At 34.0% G+C, this 13,290-nt stretch overlaps 1 pseudogene; it reads left to right on the top strand.

The window, feature by feature from the left end:
- The first annotated feature begins 3,609 nt into the window (after positions 1-3,609).
- Positions 3,610-11,650, top strand: LOC133194322 (uncharacterized; annotated as a pseudogene).
- The last annotated feature ends 1,640 nt before the right edge of the window (positions 11,651-13,290 follow it).

Raw genomic sequence — 13,290 nt, 5'->3', positions numbered from 1 at the left:
ACACAGTTATAACCAGAAGTCTCTGCCAAGACTGTAGGTCTACTGGTTTGTACTTATAGATAGGTATGATTACTGTGTGTTTTCACACAGTTATAACCAGAAGTCTCTGTCAAGACTGTAGCTCTACTGGTTTGTACTTATAGATATGTATGATTACTGTGTGTTTTCAAACAGTTATAAAAACTAATAAAGTAACAGAGAAATGTATACCACACTGATTTTTTGTATCTGGTAACTTTTCGTCTTGTGCCTGTGTTCTGGCTAGAGAAAACCAAGAAAAATGATCATGAATCACATTTATGAAAAATGATTATACTTGTCTACTTTTTGAAATAACAATTTAAATCTTTATAGCTTTAATCTCCATCCATTGTTTGCTTTACCATGATTGTTTATAGCCATTCTTAAAAAAATAACTAAATGTACTGTCAGAATGCATTTACTTTCTAGTGTATGAACTTATGAACTTTTACATTTGAAGAAATTTAAGAAAACCTGTGAGATGGTGATTCTTTTTGTCCTCTTAACAACTGCTCAGCACATCCTGTGAAATCTGTCAAAAGAAAATTCAGAACATTTAGCTATATACAGGTACACAAGGCCCCCAAAATTAGTTAATAGTTTCTCAGGCCAAAAATTTTAAAATTCAATGTGCCAGGCAGAGTTTTTTTTAAGCAGGTGTCAGCTCTTTTTTCATGCCAGTTGTTCAATAAAATGATGATATGAACTGATTCTTATTTTTTTGGTCTCGTACATTAAATATAATATATAATCAACTTCAATAATATTATTTCAAACATTTGTTTAAAAGTTAATTAAAAAAAAACTGCATTGACAAGAAATATAGAAAACTTCCATCTTTAAGCATGGATGAAAAGGAGAATAACTCAATTTTATTTTTCAATTTGGTAAAATAGAAAACTGAGTTATTCCCTTTTCAATACGTCAATAAAATTGATCAATACAGCAGTTTTTGACCTGATGCGGCAGTGCCTGAGAATCTGTTGATTAATTTTATTTTGGCCTAATGTCTTTGAGCTTGTAAGACACTGTAGATATATAAGTGCAAATAATAATGCCTTATCCAATGATACATGTATATTGAAACATGAAACAAGAGTTGCAACAGCCCTATATTCCGATATATTACCATGTAAAAATTTGATTTCCTACTGTGGCCCCACCCTACCCCTGGGCACTCTTATCTGAATAAATTTAAAACTACACTACCGGACGATGCATGCATATTCATATGATTAAGAGCGGCTTTATTTCTCTTAAGATGCAGATTTTTTAAAGATTTTTTTTCTACACATTCTTATGTAAAACTTTGATCTCCTACTTTGGGAACACCCCACTCCCAGGGGCCATGGTTTGAACAAAATTAAATCTGCACTATATCAGGAAGCGTTCGTATAAATTTTATCTTCTATGGACTAAGTGCATCTCAAAGAGATTACAGGAAGAACAGAACCCCCACACCACCACTGCAATGTTTTTTTTTTCTTTTGTTGTTTTTAATTGCTTATATACAATTTTCTAAATGTGATCTTGAACTTGCCAAAATGACCTTGGTTGAAAAAAATTATACATTCTCTGTTCTTAGCCAAATATGGACATCTAATGTTCCTCTGTTGAAAAATCATGAACCTGACATGAATTTACACTTTCTCCGAGTGACCTTGAACTTAACACAATGACCTTGGGTCAAAACTTTGATATTCCTTCAGCTCACAAACAATCTGTGGTTGAAGTTTCAACTTGCTGGAATGCCAAGGTCAAGTTATGACTAGGGATGTTAATATGAGTTAATATTCGAATATGAATTTGAGATTCGAAAATTCGGTGTTTTTCAGATTTCACAAAAAGTAATAAATTTTAATTAGAACAGTACTGGAATTATCCCCGTTTTATTTACTAGCGATCCCCTAATTCCTCTCGCTACTTTCTTATCTTATAAATCTTCCAAATTATTTCATTTTGAGTGAGGTATAAAAGAAATAAACAAGAACTATTAATGTATGATACAAAAAGTACTTTCAGTAGCTTAATATGATCGGATCTAGAATCGAGGACAACTAAATGAAACTTTCTTGAATATCTAAGAGACGTGAAGGATGTACTTATGAAAATAAATTTTATTGATCATTGAATTACATCTTTGATAGAATCAGCTTGTAATATTGTAAAGGGCTCAATTTCAGAATAATGCACAATTACTTGTTTATCTCGGGTTAAATATTAATTTTAAAATTTTAAAATCATTATCGGGAAATTAATGACCTAGAAGAATTGTCTATTGAAGTGTTTGTTTATTTTGTCAAAAAATTGTATCAAAGATTATATTATATCTTTTAATAAGCAGATAACTATAATTATTACGTGCTTTTAAATCTGAAGAGTAAACGACAATCTTGCCCCTGGTTAAACGACTGGTTCGTCAGTTTGAGCTTGTATAGATATCATTTGTTAAATTTATATTTCGGTTGTATACACTTAAATCAATTATTTAATCTAAACATTTACAAATATCAAATGAAGAATTCCTTATTGTACACCTACAAAAGTCTATATCCAATTTTACTTCCAAATACCGACGCAAAACCTGCCATGACAGTAGAACGATGTACATTTGAAATAAACCAAATTTTATTTACTTTATCGAATATTCGAATATATTCGAATACTTTCACTGAATATTCGAATATGAATTATTGACAAAATTGACATCCCTAGTTATGACACACTTTCAGGTAATATGTGAACTTTCAATGTTTTTTTCTTTAGAAAGTTATAGATTGGATACAAATTTAATGTTTTTTTTTCCAGTGACCTTGAACTAACCAAAATATCCTTGGGTCAATTCCTGATACACCCTGATATCATATAAATCAATCTTTGTGTCAAACATCATCTGCCACTTAGCCTATGAGCCTCTTATGTTTTCCATTACAAGATATCCAATACAGGACATAAATGAACAATTTCTATAAGCTACCTTGTTTTTGATCAAATGACTTTGGGTCAAGGTCACGACACACCTTCATGTCTTAAGGAATTTTTGTACTAAGAAGGAATTTCCAAAATCTCTTCATTAGAAAGTTTTGGAACACACACATTTTTTTTTGACAGTGACCTTGAACTTGCCAGACCTTAGGTCAAGATCATGACATATCCTCAGGTCACAAACAATCTTTGTACCAATTATAAGCTTCCAATGATTCTCTGTTACAAAGTTATAGCTGCATGGACAGATAGACAGCTAAACAGACAGATGGATAAGATGATCCCTGTGTACCCCTGCCCTCAATCTTAGTCTGCTGTGGGGGTTAAAAGACTAATATGACAAGTAGTACATGACATATTCACAGTAAGGCATAAAATTGTGTCTTAACTAGATTTACTGTGAGCAAGCTCACAAAATAATACCCCTGCTGATTTTTTTAAGTGATCATTCAAATTTTGTAAATGTGACCTTAAACTTGCCATAACGACCTTAGTTATAAAAATGACACATCCTTTGGTCATTAGTAAATTATAGACCTGTTATGCATTTAACACTTTTTAAAAGTGACCTTGAACTTGACAGAATGACCTTGGCTCAAGGTCATGGCACACACTCAGATCATAGGCAATCTCTGTAACAAGTATAAGCTTCTAGTGATTCTCCATTACAAAGTCACAGTAAAGCCCAGACAAGACTTTTTAATTTTTTGCCAGTGACCTTAAACGTGCTGGAATGATGCATTCTTGGCTCATAAAAAAAACCCTGTACCAAGTATGAGCTTTCAGTGATTCTCCATTACAAATTTAAAGCCGGAGCAAAAATTTTATGACTTTTGTCAGTGACCTTGAACTAGCTAGAATGACCTTGGGTCAAGGTCGAAACAAACCCTCATGACATTAGCAATCTCTGTACCAAGTGAGAGCTCTGTAGACTTTCTCATTAACTAATTTATAGCCTGAACGAGATTACGCAGATGAACAGAAGTACAAGGCGATTCCAAGGTACCCAACAAACTCCATTAGCTGGTGGTATAATTAAATCTTAACCCATATAAAGGGATTATAGAAACCTGCACAATGTTGATGTCCTCTTCTTTTCTAAAGTTGTACTTTACATCATGTGGAATCTGCAAAAAAAAGTAAGGCATTAGTTAATTAATGTACTTATCAATTTGGTATACAAAGACATGTGTTTGAAGTTTATTTTCTAAGGTATATAATAGGAAGATAAAACTTCAAAACATAAAACAACATTGACAGAAAGCTGATGGCAGTACAGCTCTTGAATGACTTAAGTGATTTTAAATTAATCAAGAGGCCTAAGGACCTTACAGGTTACCTGAGTATAATAACAACACTATAAAGGATCCACTGAAGTATAAAATAAAAGAGAATAAACTGAGAGATAAAGATATATTGCCCAAAAAGCAAGAGAAATAGGATAATAGGATAAATAGAGCCCTGCCTAACACCTCTGATGATTTTAGAGTTCCGTGTTTGCTCTGTTCCTAATTTGTATTGTTCCAATGGACTTTTATGCTTGATTACTGTTCTTTATCTCTATAATTCATTACAAAATTAATAGAGTCCTGCCCAGCACCAGAATACATGATCCAATGGTCACGAATTTCACAAAACTGGTATTTCAAAGAAATTTTACTATGTAATCAATAGAACCCCGCCCTAACACCAGAATCCCTGACCCAGGAGCTATGAATTCAATTTTGGAAGAATCATTCTTGCTCATCTTAATCATGCACTAACTTTGATTGCTTAATACCCAGGAGCAGAGAAGATTTTTTAAGAATTTACCTTTTTACTACATACCGTAAATCTGGAAATTTTTACGTCAATTTATTTTTGCGAATCTGGGTCAAAAGTCTGTTGATTAAATTTACGTTTAAAAATTTTGCGAATCATCATTTGAACTAAAATATAAAAAGCTCTTAAAATTTTCTTAAAAGTTCGTAAGTTACATATGTACATACAATAAATTACGAATAAACATATAATATTAAACTACGCCAACATTTAATAATCAGATAAAAATATTAGAAAAGATAAATCATCCAAAGTGTTGAAAGTTTTCATAACATTTTCATAAATCACAAATGTACATAAAATATATATAACAATGTTATCTTCCAGTGATCTTTAGATAAAAACATTTTTTGTTGTTGAGTTATTTTTAAGAAAAATATTTTTGCGAATGCAATGCATGCGCAAACTTGCTAAAAATTATCTACAGCAAAATTTTCCAGATTTACAGTAATCATTACAGCCCTGCCCAAACACCAGAACCCCTGGCCCTGGGGCCATGAATTTTAGGGGTGAAACGATAAGCCTCCGTCATGATACGTATCGTATAATTTTGTCTCCGTAGGGCTATTTTCGATACGATACAATTTGATAGAAGGAAACAAATTCAACATTGTCTTATGTTTTGTTTCACAAAATCATGTCACTGTATCTACGTGCAAATTGACTAGAAGAAATTAATGAGGATGATTTGACTGTTAAAGATTATTTTACAAACTACCAGTCCTAAAAAATTTACTTTTTAAAAAATTAAATTAAGGAGGTTCGATCCCGAGCCTTTGAGCAGATTTTGGTCTGGACCTTTATTTCTAAAATTCTGCATCATTTTTAAGTTCTAACATTAAATCTGGATTCTACAATGCAAATTAAACTATATCCAATGAAAAAAAAACCGCGATTAAATTCCATTCAAATAGGATTAAGCTAGGAACTATATTTTGTGGCGGAAGGTTTTTTAGAAGAAAATGATCAATTTTTCCCTTTTGAAGTATATACAGTACTGTTAAGAACCCTCTCTACACTGCACACTAATGAGTTCTGATTCTGTGGTATTTTTCTGCAGTTAGAGTGATCTGCCCTTAGATCTGAATTCAAATAAATTAAAATCTTCAATGTATTACTCAATCTGTGATCAATTCAAGCATTCTGAACATTTTAAAAGGCTAAGATAAATTAATTGGACACTTCATTTGCACATATTTTATCCACTGAAGTAAACTACAGTGATTTCCGTTCATTGAAACTTTGCTGTCTTTGAACATTTTTCCTGGGGGTAAATGCCACGTACCATATATTGAAAATTCAATAGATAAGCTTAATATTTACACATGTATACAGTATAATTTTCTCAGTGTCCAAAAAAAAAAACATTTTGCACTGATGTAGAGAGGGTCCTTAAGTTTAAATTCCTATTTTTCCATGCTGGTTGCACACAGAGCTGTTTTTGCAGTGAAATGTTTTATTCTGGTTCTGAAATATCTATTAAGTTATTTCTCATGAATTCGTTCATTATATTGTGACAAGTATAGTAAATATATTCTGAAAGTCCAGGAAAAAATTGAGCCAATTTTAACATAAAATTAACACTTTTTTAGTAATATCTAAAAATTTACATCATAAACCCCCACTTTTGTTTTTCTTTTCTGAATATATAAGATTACTTTGATCAATCTGCTTAAATTCAGCAAAAGTTTAAGACTTTAAAATAATTTTTTTGCTTGTTAAATTTTTAATGCCAGAAAAATCACATTTTGTGAGTGCAGAAAGGTCAAATAATTGATTATGCGAAGCAATTTGCAACTTTTTCTTAGTCACAATTTCAGTGTGTCTTTTTTTTAAATAAACTAATAGTTTATTTTGTCCCATGCTTTATTTGGATAAAAAACATTGGAGGGAAAAACGTCGAAGAGGTGATTTTTGATTAAGACACAAATTTCAGTGCAAAAAGGTCATATTAAATGTACTGTAGCGCCAAAAGAAGCATATTGACCCCCATTTTTTGTTTTGATTTTTAATTAAGCTATGTGTGTAGAAACTAAAAATATATTTGACAAAAAAAGTTTAAGACTTTAAATATCAGGATCCAACCTCGTTAAGCCGAGTAGCGTGTTTTTACTTATACCAAACCTGACTGAATAACGATCCCAACCAAAAAATGAACCGAACCGAAAAATGGAGATTTTGTACCGTGTATCAAATTGAGAAAAAATACCGCGGTGAATCGATACCGCGATAAACTGTTTCACTCCTAATGAATTTAACAATTTTGGAAGAGGCATTCTTAATCAACATCACCATGCGCTTTCTTTTCTTGTTAAATAGCCAGAGACAGAGAACATTTTTAAAAAATATATGCATTTTTACTAAATGATCAACAGAGCCCAACCCTAACACTGAAACCCCCCTACCCAGGGCCCACGAATTTCACAATTTTGGAAGATTTAGCAAACAAATTAAGTGAATGGTTATGTCGAGCAAGGATGCCCCTTCCAAAATTATGAAATTTATTGCCCCTTGGTCAGGGGTTCTAGTCTTGTTGGGGGGGTGGGGGTGGGGGGGGGTGGCTTGGGCTGTATTGATACTATAGTGAAAATCAATAAAGCCCCCCCCCCCCACACACACATACACAAGACCAGAACCCCTGACCCGGGGGCCATGAATTTCACAATTTTCAAAGAGGCATCCTTGCTGAAAATAACCATGTACTTATATAATTTGCTAAATACCCAGGGACAGAGAATGAGATTTTAAGATAATTTATGCATTTTTAATATTATATGATCAACAGATCCTAACACTAGAACTTCAGACCAAGAAGCCATAATTTCAAAAATTTGGAAGAGGCATTAATGCTCATCATAATCATGCACATAGCTAAATACCCATGAGCATATATTATCAATACACCCCTAAAAGGCCAGAACCCCTGACCCTGGGACCAGGAGTTTGACAATTTTTGAAGACATTTTAAGATTGCATCAATTTTGGAGGATTTAGCACCAACCTTCAGGCCCCGGGGATCATGAAATTCACAAATTTTGTTCCTCTTCACTAATAGATGCAATTTCCTAAAATTGGCTGAAATTGGTTCAGTGGTTTCAGAGAACAAGCTTAAAATGTTCAAATGTTAATACGCGATGCACAACAACGGACAAAAATAGATAGCAAAAGATCACCTGAATGACACAGGTGACTTAATAACATACATTTTTTCTTCTTAAAAGGCTTTTCATTCTAAGATTTCTCTGCAGAACGCTTAGTCTAATCTTAAAACAATTACATACTTTAATTTGAATTTTGTTGATTCCTTAACAATACAAACCCATTTCTATTCAGAAAGGAAATTCAGTTAAACCTGTAAAATAGTGATTTCTTCATCTTCTTCAGCTTTACTCAGATAAACAGCATATCCTGGGAAATCTGTCAATATAAACACAGTACAATTAGACAATATATCTGTACAGCTTCAATGTATTAAAGGTACAAATAAGTGATATTTAGAGAACAGTTACGAGTAATAACTGTGGAAATAAGTTAATCTCTGGAAAGGTCTAGAATTTTCTTTGATAAACTCCGCCCACCATCGGAAAGCATTGTGGTATAGCGCAACTGGCGTGCAGACGACATTTCCAGTAAAACAGAGCGAGAGGATGGACGACACAATCTCATAATTTTGATGAGCTTGACTTTTTGCAAATAACTGAGGAAGATATCACACTTTCACAGATTTGTGATGCAATTGAGGAAGAAGAGGAACTCATTGACGGTAGGCATGAAATCAGTTTTGGAAATGAGTTTGATATGAACCTCGGTATTTCGCCGCTGGCAGGTCCCGAAGTGCTGAACCTCGATGATGACGTGTTTGGAGATTTTAATTTGGACAGAGGTGGTGATAGGTTTGGTAAATTTAAAACGAACAGTGATGTGTCAGCCAAGTTTTTCGGGGAAATTTCTGATTGCGAAATTGAGAAGTTGATTTCTAGTCAAGAAAATCAAAATACAAAGAGAAATACTCGTTGCAATGGGCATTTGGAGTTTCGGCAAGAGAAAAACAAAAATCTGCCTCTTGTACTTGCAGTACCAGAACTTCTACTCATGGATGTTTCTACCATGAGCTATTCATTGACACATTTTGTATGTGACGCTCGCAAGAAGGACGGAAGTGAATACCCACCTAAGTCAGTCTTCTATTTAGTTTGTGGATTATTTAGGTATTTACGAGACAACAAGAGACATGACATTAACTTTTTTTCAGACTTGAAATTTGCAGATTTTAGAAAAACCCTGGATGCTCAAATGAAATCCCTCTTGTCAAAAGGACTAGGAACTAAAGTCAAACAGTCAGATTCAATAACTCCAGAAGACGAAGAACTGCTTTGGGAAATAGAAGTACTGGGAAACAAGTCTGCAGAAACGCTACAATACACAGTGTTTTTAGCTCACCTGAGCTGAAAGCTCAAGTGAGCTTTTCTGATCACATTTTGTCTGTAGTCCGTCTGTCTGTCTCTCTGTCTGTCCGTCTGTCCGTCCGTCTGTAAACTTTTAAAATTTTCGACTTCTTCTCCAGAACCACTGGGCCAATTTCAACCAAACTTACCACAAAGCATCCTTGGGTAAAGGGGGTTCAAGTTTGTTCAAATGAAGGGCCACGCCCTCTTCCAAGGTGAGATAATTAAGAATTGGTGAAAATTTGGTGTCATCTTTTAAAAATCTTCTTCTCAAGAACCATTGAGCCAGAAAAGTTTATACTTATGCGAAACCTTCATTACATAGTGTAGATTCAAGTTTGTTCAAATCATGACCCCCGGGGGTAGGGTGGGGCAACAATGGGTGATCAAAGTTTTACATAGGAATATATACGGAAAATCTTTAAAAATCTTCTTCTCAAGAACAACAAGGCCACAATTAGTCATATTGATATGGAATCATCCTCAGGTAGTGTAGATTCAATTTTGTTCAGATCATGACCCCCAGGGGTAGGTTGGGGCCACAATGGGGGATCAAAGTTTTACATAGGAATATATAGGGAAAATCTTTAAAAATCTTCTTCTTAAGAACAACAAAGCAACAATTAGTCATATTGATATGGAATCATCCCCAGGTAGTATAGATTCAAATTTGTTCAAATCATGACCCCCCGGGGGGAGGGTGGGGCTACAATGGGGGATCAAATTTTTACATAGGAATATATAGGAAAATTCTTTAAAAATCTTCTTCTCAAGAACAACAAAGCCACAATTAGTCATATTGATATGGAATCATCCTCAAGTAGTGTAGATTCAAGTTTGTTCAAATCATGAGCCCTGGGGGTAGGGTGGGGCCACAGTGAGGGATCAAAGTTTTATATAGGAATATATAGAAAAAAATCTTCTCAAGAACAACAGAGTCACAATTAGTCATATTGATATGGAATCATCCTCAGGTTGTGTAGATTCAAGTTTATTCAAATCATTACCTCAGGGGTAGGGTGGGGCCACAATGGGGGATCAAACTTTTACATAGGAATATATAGGGAAAATCTTCAAAAATCTTCTTCTCAAGAACGACAAAGCCACAATTAGTCATATTGATATGGAATCATCCCCAAATATTGTAGATTCAAGCTTGTTCAAGGCATCCTCCAGTAATAGGTAGAGCCATAATGGGGGATCAAAGTTTTACAAAATAACATATACAGGAAATATCTTTAAAAATCTTCTTCATTGTCAAGAACAACGCCATGATCAGTCATATTGATATGGAAGCATCCTCAGGTAGTGTACATTCAAGTTTGTTCATTACTTGAACCCCCCCCCCCCCCCAGGGTAGGGTGTTAGACATATTTTTTAAAATTCTGTTTTAAAGAACAGCAAAATCATGATTAGTTATATGAAGATAGAAGCATCCTCAGAAGGTTTATATTCAGTTTCATTCAAAACATGGCACCTTGGGATAGGGTATGCCTAGAACAGGCGATCAAAGCTTTATATATGAATATATAGGAGAAATATAGGAGAGGAAATCTGCTGACGAAGAACAGCAGGGTCATATTGACTCAGGTGAGCGTTGTGGCCCATGGGCCTCTTGTTTATATGTGTAAACTATTCGGGCTGCGGGGATTTGATGAGCATAGAGACCTGGCATGTGCAAACGTCACATTGGTGAGGATGGGTGAGGTAAATACATCCATTTTTTTCAGCGGTTCGAACAAGACTTTTAAGGGAGGACTTGCCCACCTAACTCTGTAAAGTAAGGATATTCTTCTCTAATGTCAACCAGGTATGTGAGACAAAACGTATTTTTTCCTTTACATATAAATTTTAATTTTAATTTTAATTTTAATGTTTAAAACTACAATCTACAATGATGAATATAAATTTATTTTTGTTACTTTTTTTAAGGAGATCGATGCTTCGCCGACTATTTCCATCAGTACCTTATAATTAATGCACTCGGAAACGATGGAGAGTTTTACAGACGTCCACTTGCAGGGAACCCTACTCGATATGGTGCACAAGTTGTTGGTGTAAACAAAATTAAGAGCTTCATGAAAATCATCTGTAAAAAGGGGGGCCTCGTTGGAAACTTTACTAACCACAGTGGCAAGCGCACCTGTGCTGGCCAGTTATACAGTGCTGGAATGGATGAACAGGCGATCATGTAGAGAACCGGTCATAGGTCGGAGAGAGCAGTGCGGGAGTACAAAAGATCATGTCCAGAGGTAGCTGAGAATGTCAGTAAAATGCTGGATCCTCCAGCGCCGAAAGCAATGAAAACAGAAATACATATGACGAAAATGATGACCAAGAAACTATGTGTGCTGAAAATACGCTGGAGAAAGGCTTAGTAGGTTTGGAGTCTAGCAGCAATTCGTTAAAAAAAATTGACAACAGGGCAATGGCGGATTTGACCAACAAGTTTCAGTTTGAAAACTGTAAAATTTCGTTCAATTTTTGAGACAAAACATACTTGTGAGATATTGCAGGAAAACTTTTTTAACATTTGTTTTTAATCATACATGAGAGTACATGTGTCAACATTTTTTTTTTTTTGGTTGCTAAAGAGAAATAAATTGTTTGTTTGAAATTTGTTTTTATTTTAAAAGCATGTGATAACAAGTTATCACATTGGAAGTTAGCGCATGCTTAAGCTCCACCCTCTTTAATTTTAACTACATTTAACATATAGGCAACTTCAAATGGAAAACATCGCATCCATGATACAATGTTATTATAAGGCACGTTTGGGTTTATTCATGCATATGTTTCATGATCCCCGTATAAAAGTAGTCTGATACTCTTAAAACTATAATACATCTCTTAATTTATTTTTCCAAATATAAAGTCACAAACCTATAAAATATAAAGGTAAAAATGAACATGCACCTGTATGATGATAAATATCTTCTTAATCCTTTCACACGTTGTACATCACATCCTGTAGAAGCTGTCAAAATTAACACAAACAAATCAAGAAATGACACAACTTTTTCTTGTAAAGGCAGGATAGTGTTAAAGTTCTTGGCACACATCATGATCATGCAAGACTGACAATTTAATGGAGGAGCTAATCTTCATTGTATGCTTCTCAGAATCATATTCATTTGGACTGTTTATTTTGTAATACTAGTATTAGACTCAATTTTTAGCCGGGCTCATTGCTCGTAGAGCAATAGCCGGCTTATGTTGTGGTGTTCAACTGGAAATGCTGCTTCCTCATCGCCAAATCAAATTTACGAGTAAAAATACAGTATGCATGTTCGACCACCTTTGAGGCAATACAAACACTAAATTAAACAAAGTAACAGTATATGAAATCTCTAAACAAAAAATCTTGATGCAAAACTCCCCACTGAGGACTCATCTGATCTGGCTACATCAATGTTAATTTACTTCTGTTAGTGGTATAAGACCCCGAAACGATACAGGACGGTGCTAAATTGTTTACTCTGTTAAACTACATTTTATTTAATTTTTTAAACATTTTATTTATACTATATGCCACAGAAACATATATTTTTTTTGTTATATATTCTTCCAGTGTTAAAACTTGTTGTTATTCATCTGTTATTACAATGTACATTGTATTTACATTTGCTGTGTTTTTCTACTAAGTCAACTGTGAAATTGATTTGAATGTCATTTTCGTGTTTACTCACGCGTAGAAATATGCATTTTATGCAAATATGCTTTTAAACATGTAAAATGTAAATATAAGGAATGTTTTTAAGTTTAGTGTGAATTATTGGTGTGTAAATCACAGACTTGCACGTAGGCATATTTTTCCTGAAGCGCTAGCTATGCCTATGTGACAAGCCTGTGTGATTTACACACCAATAACTCACACAAAACTTAAAAATATTCCTTAAACTTATATGTTCCATGTAAAACGGTCTTTGTTCACTACTCTGTAAATGAGCCCAGCTCTCTGTACTTCTAAGTGCTTTGATTATTTGTGCTTCTTCAGTGTATTGCTAAAGTCATATGC

Source organism: Saccostrea echinata, unplaced genomic scaffold (genome assembly GCF_033153115.1).
Source record: "Saccostrea echinata isolate AGI-Se365-2 ecotype Australia unplaced genomic scaffold, CSIRO_AGI_Sech_v1 ptg000029l, whole genome shotgun sequence".
Lineage (NCBI taxonomy): Eukaryota > Metazoa > Mollusca > Bivalvia > Ostreida > Ostreidae > Saccostrea > Saccostrea echinata.
Note: the sequence above shows the minus strand (reverse complement) of the source record. Positions and strands in the feature narration are given on the sequence as shown.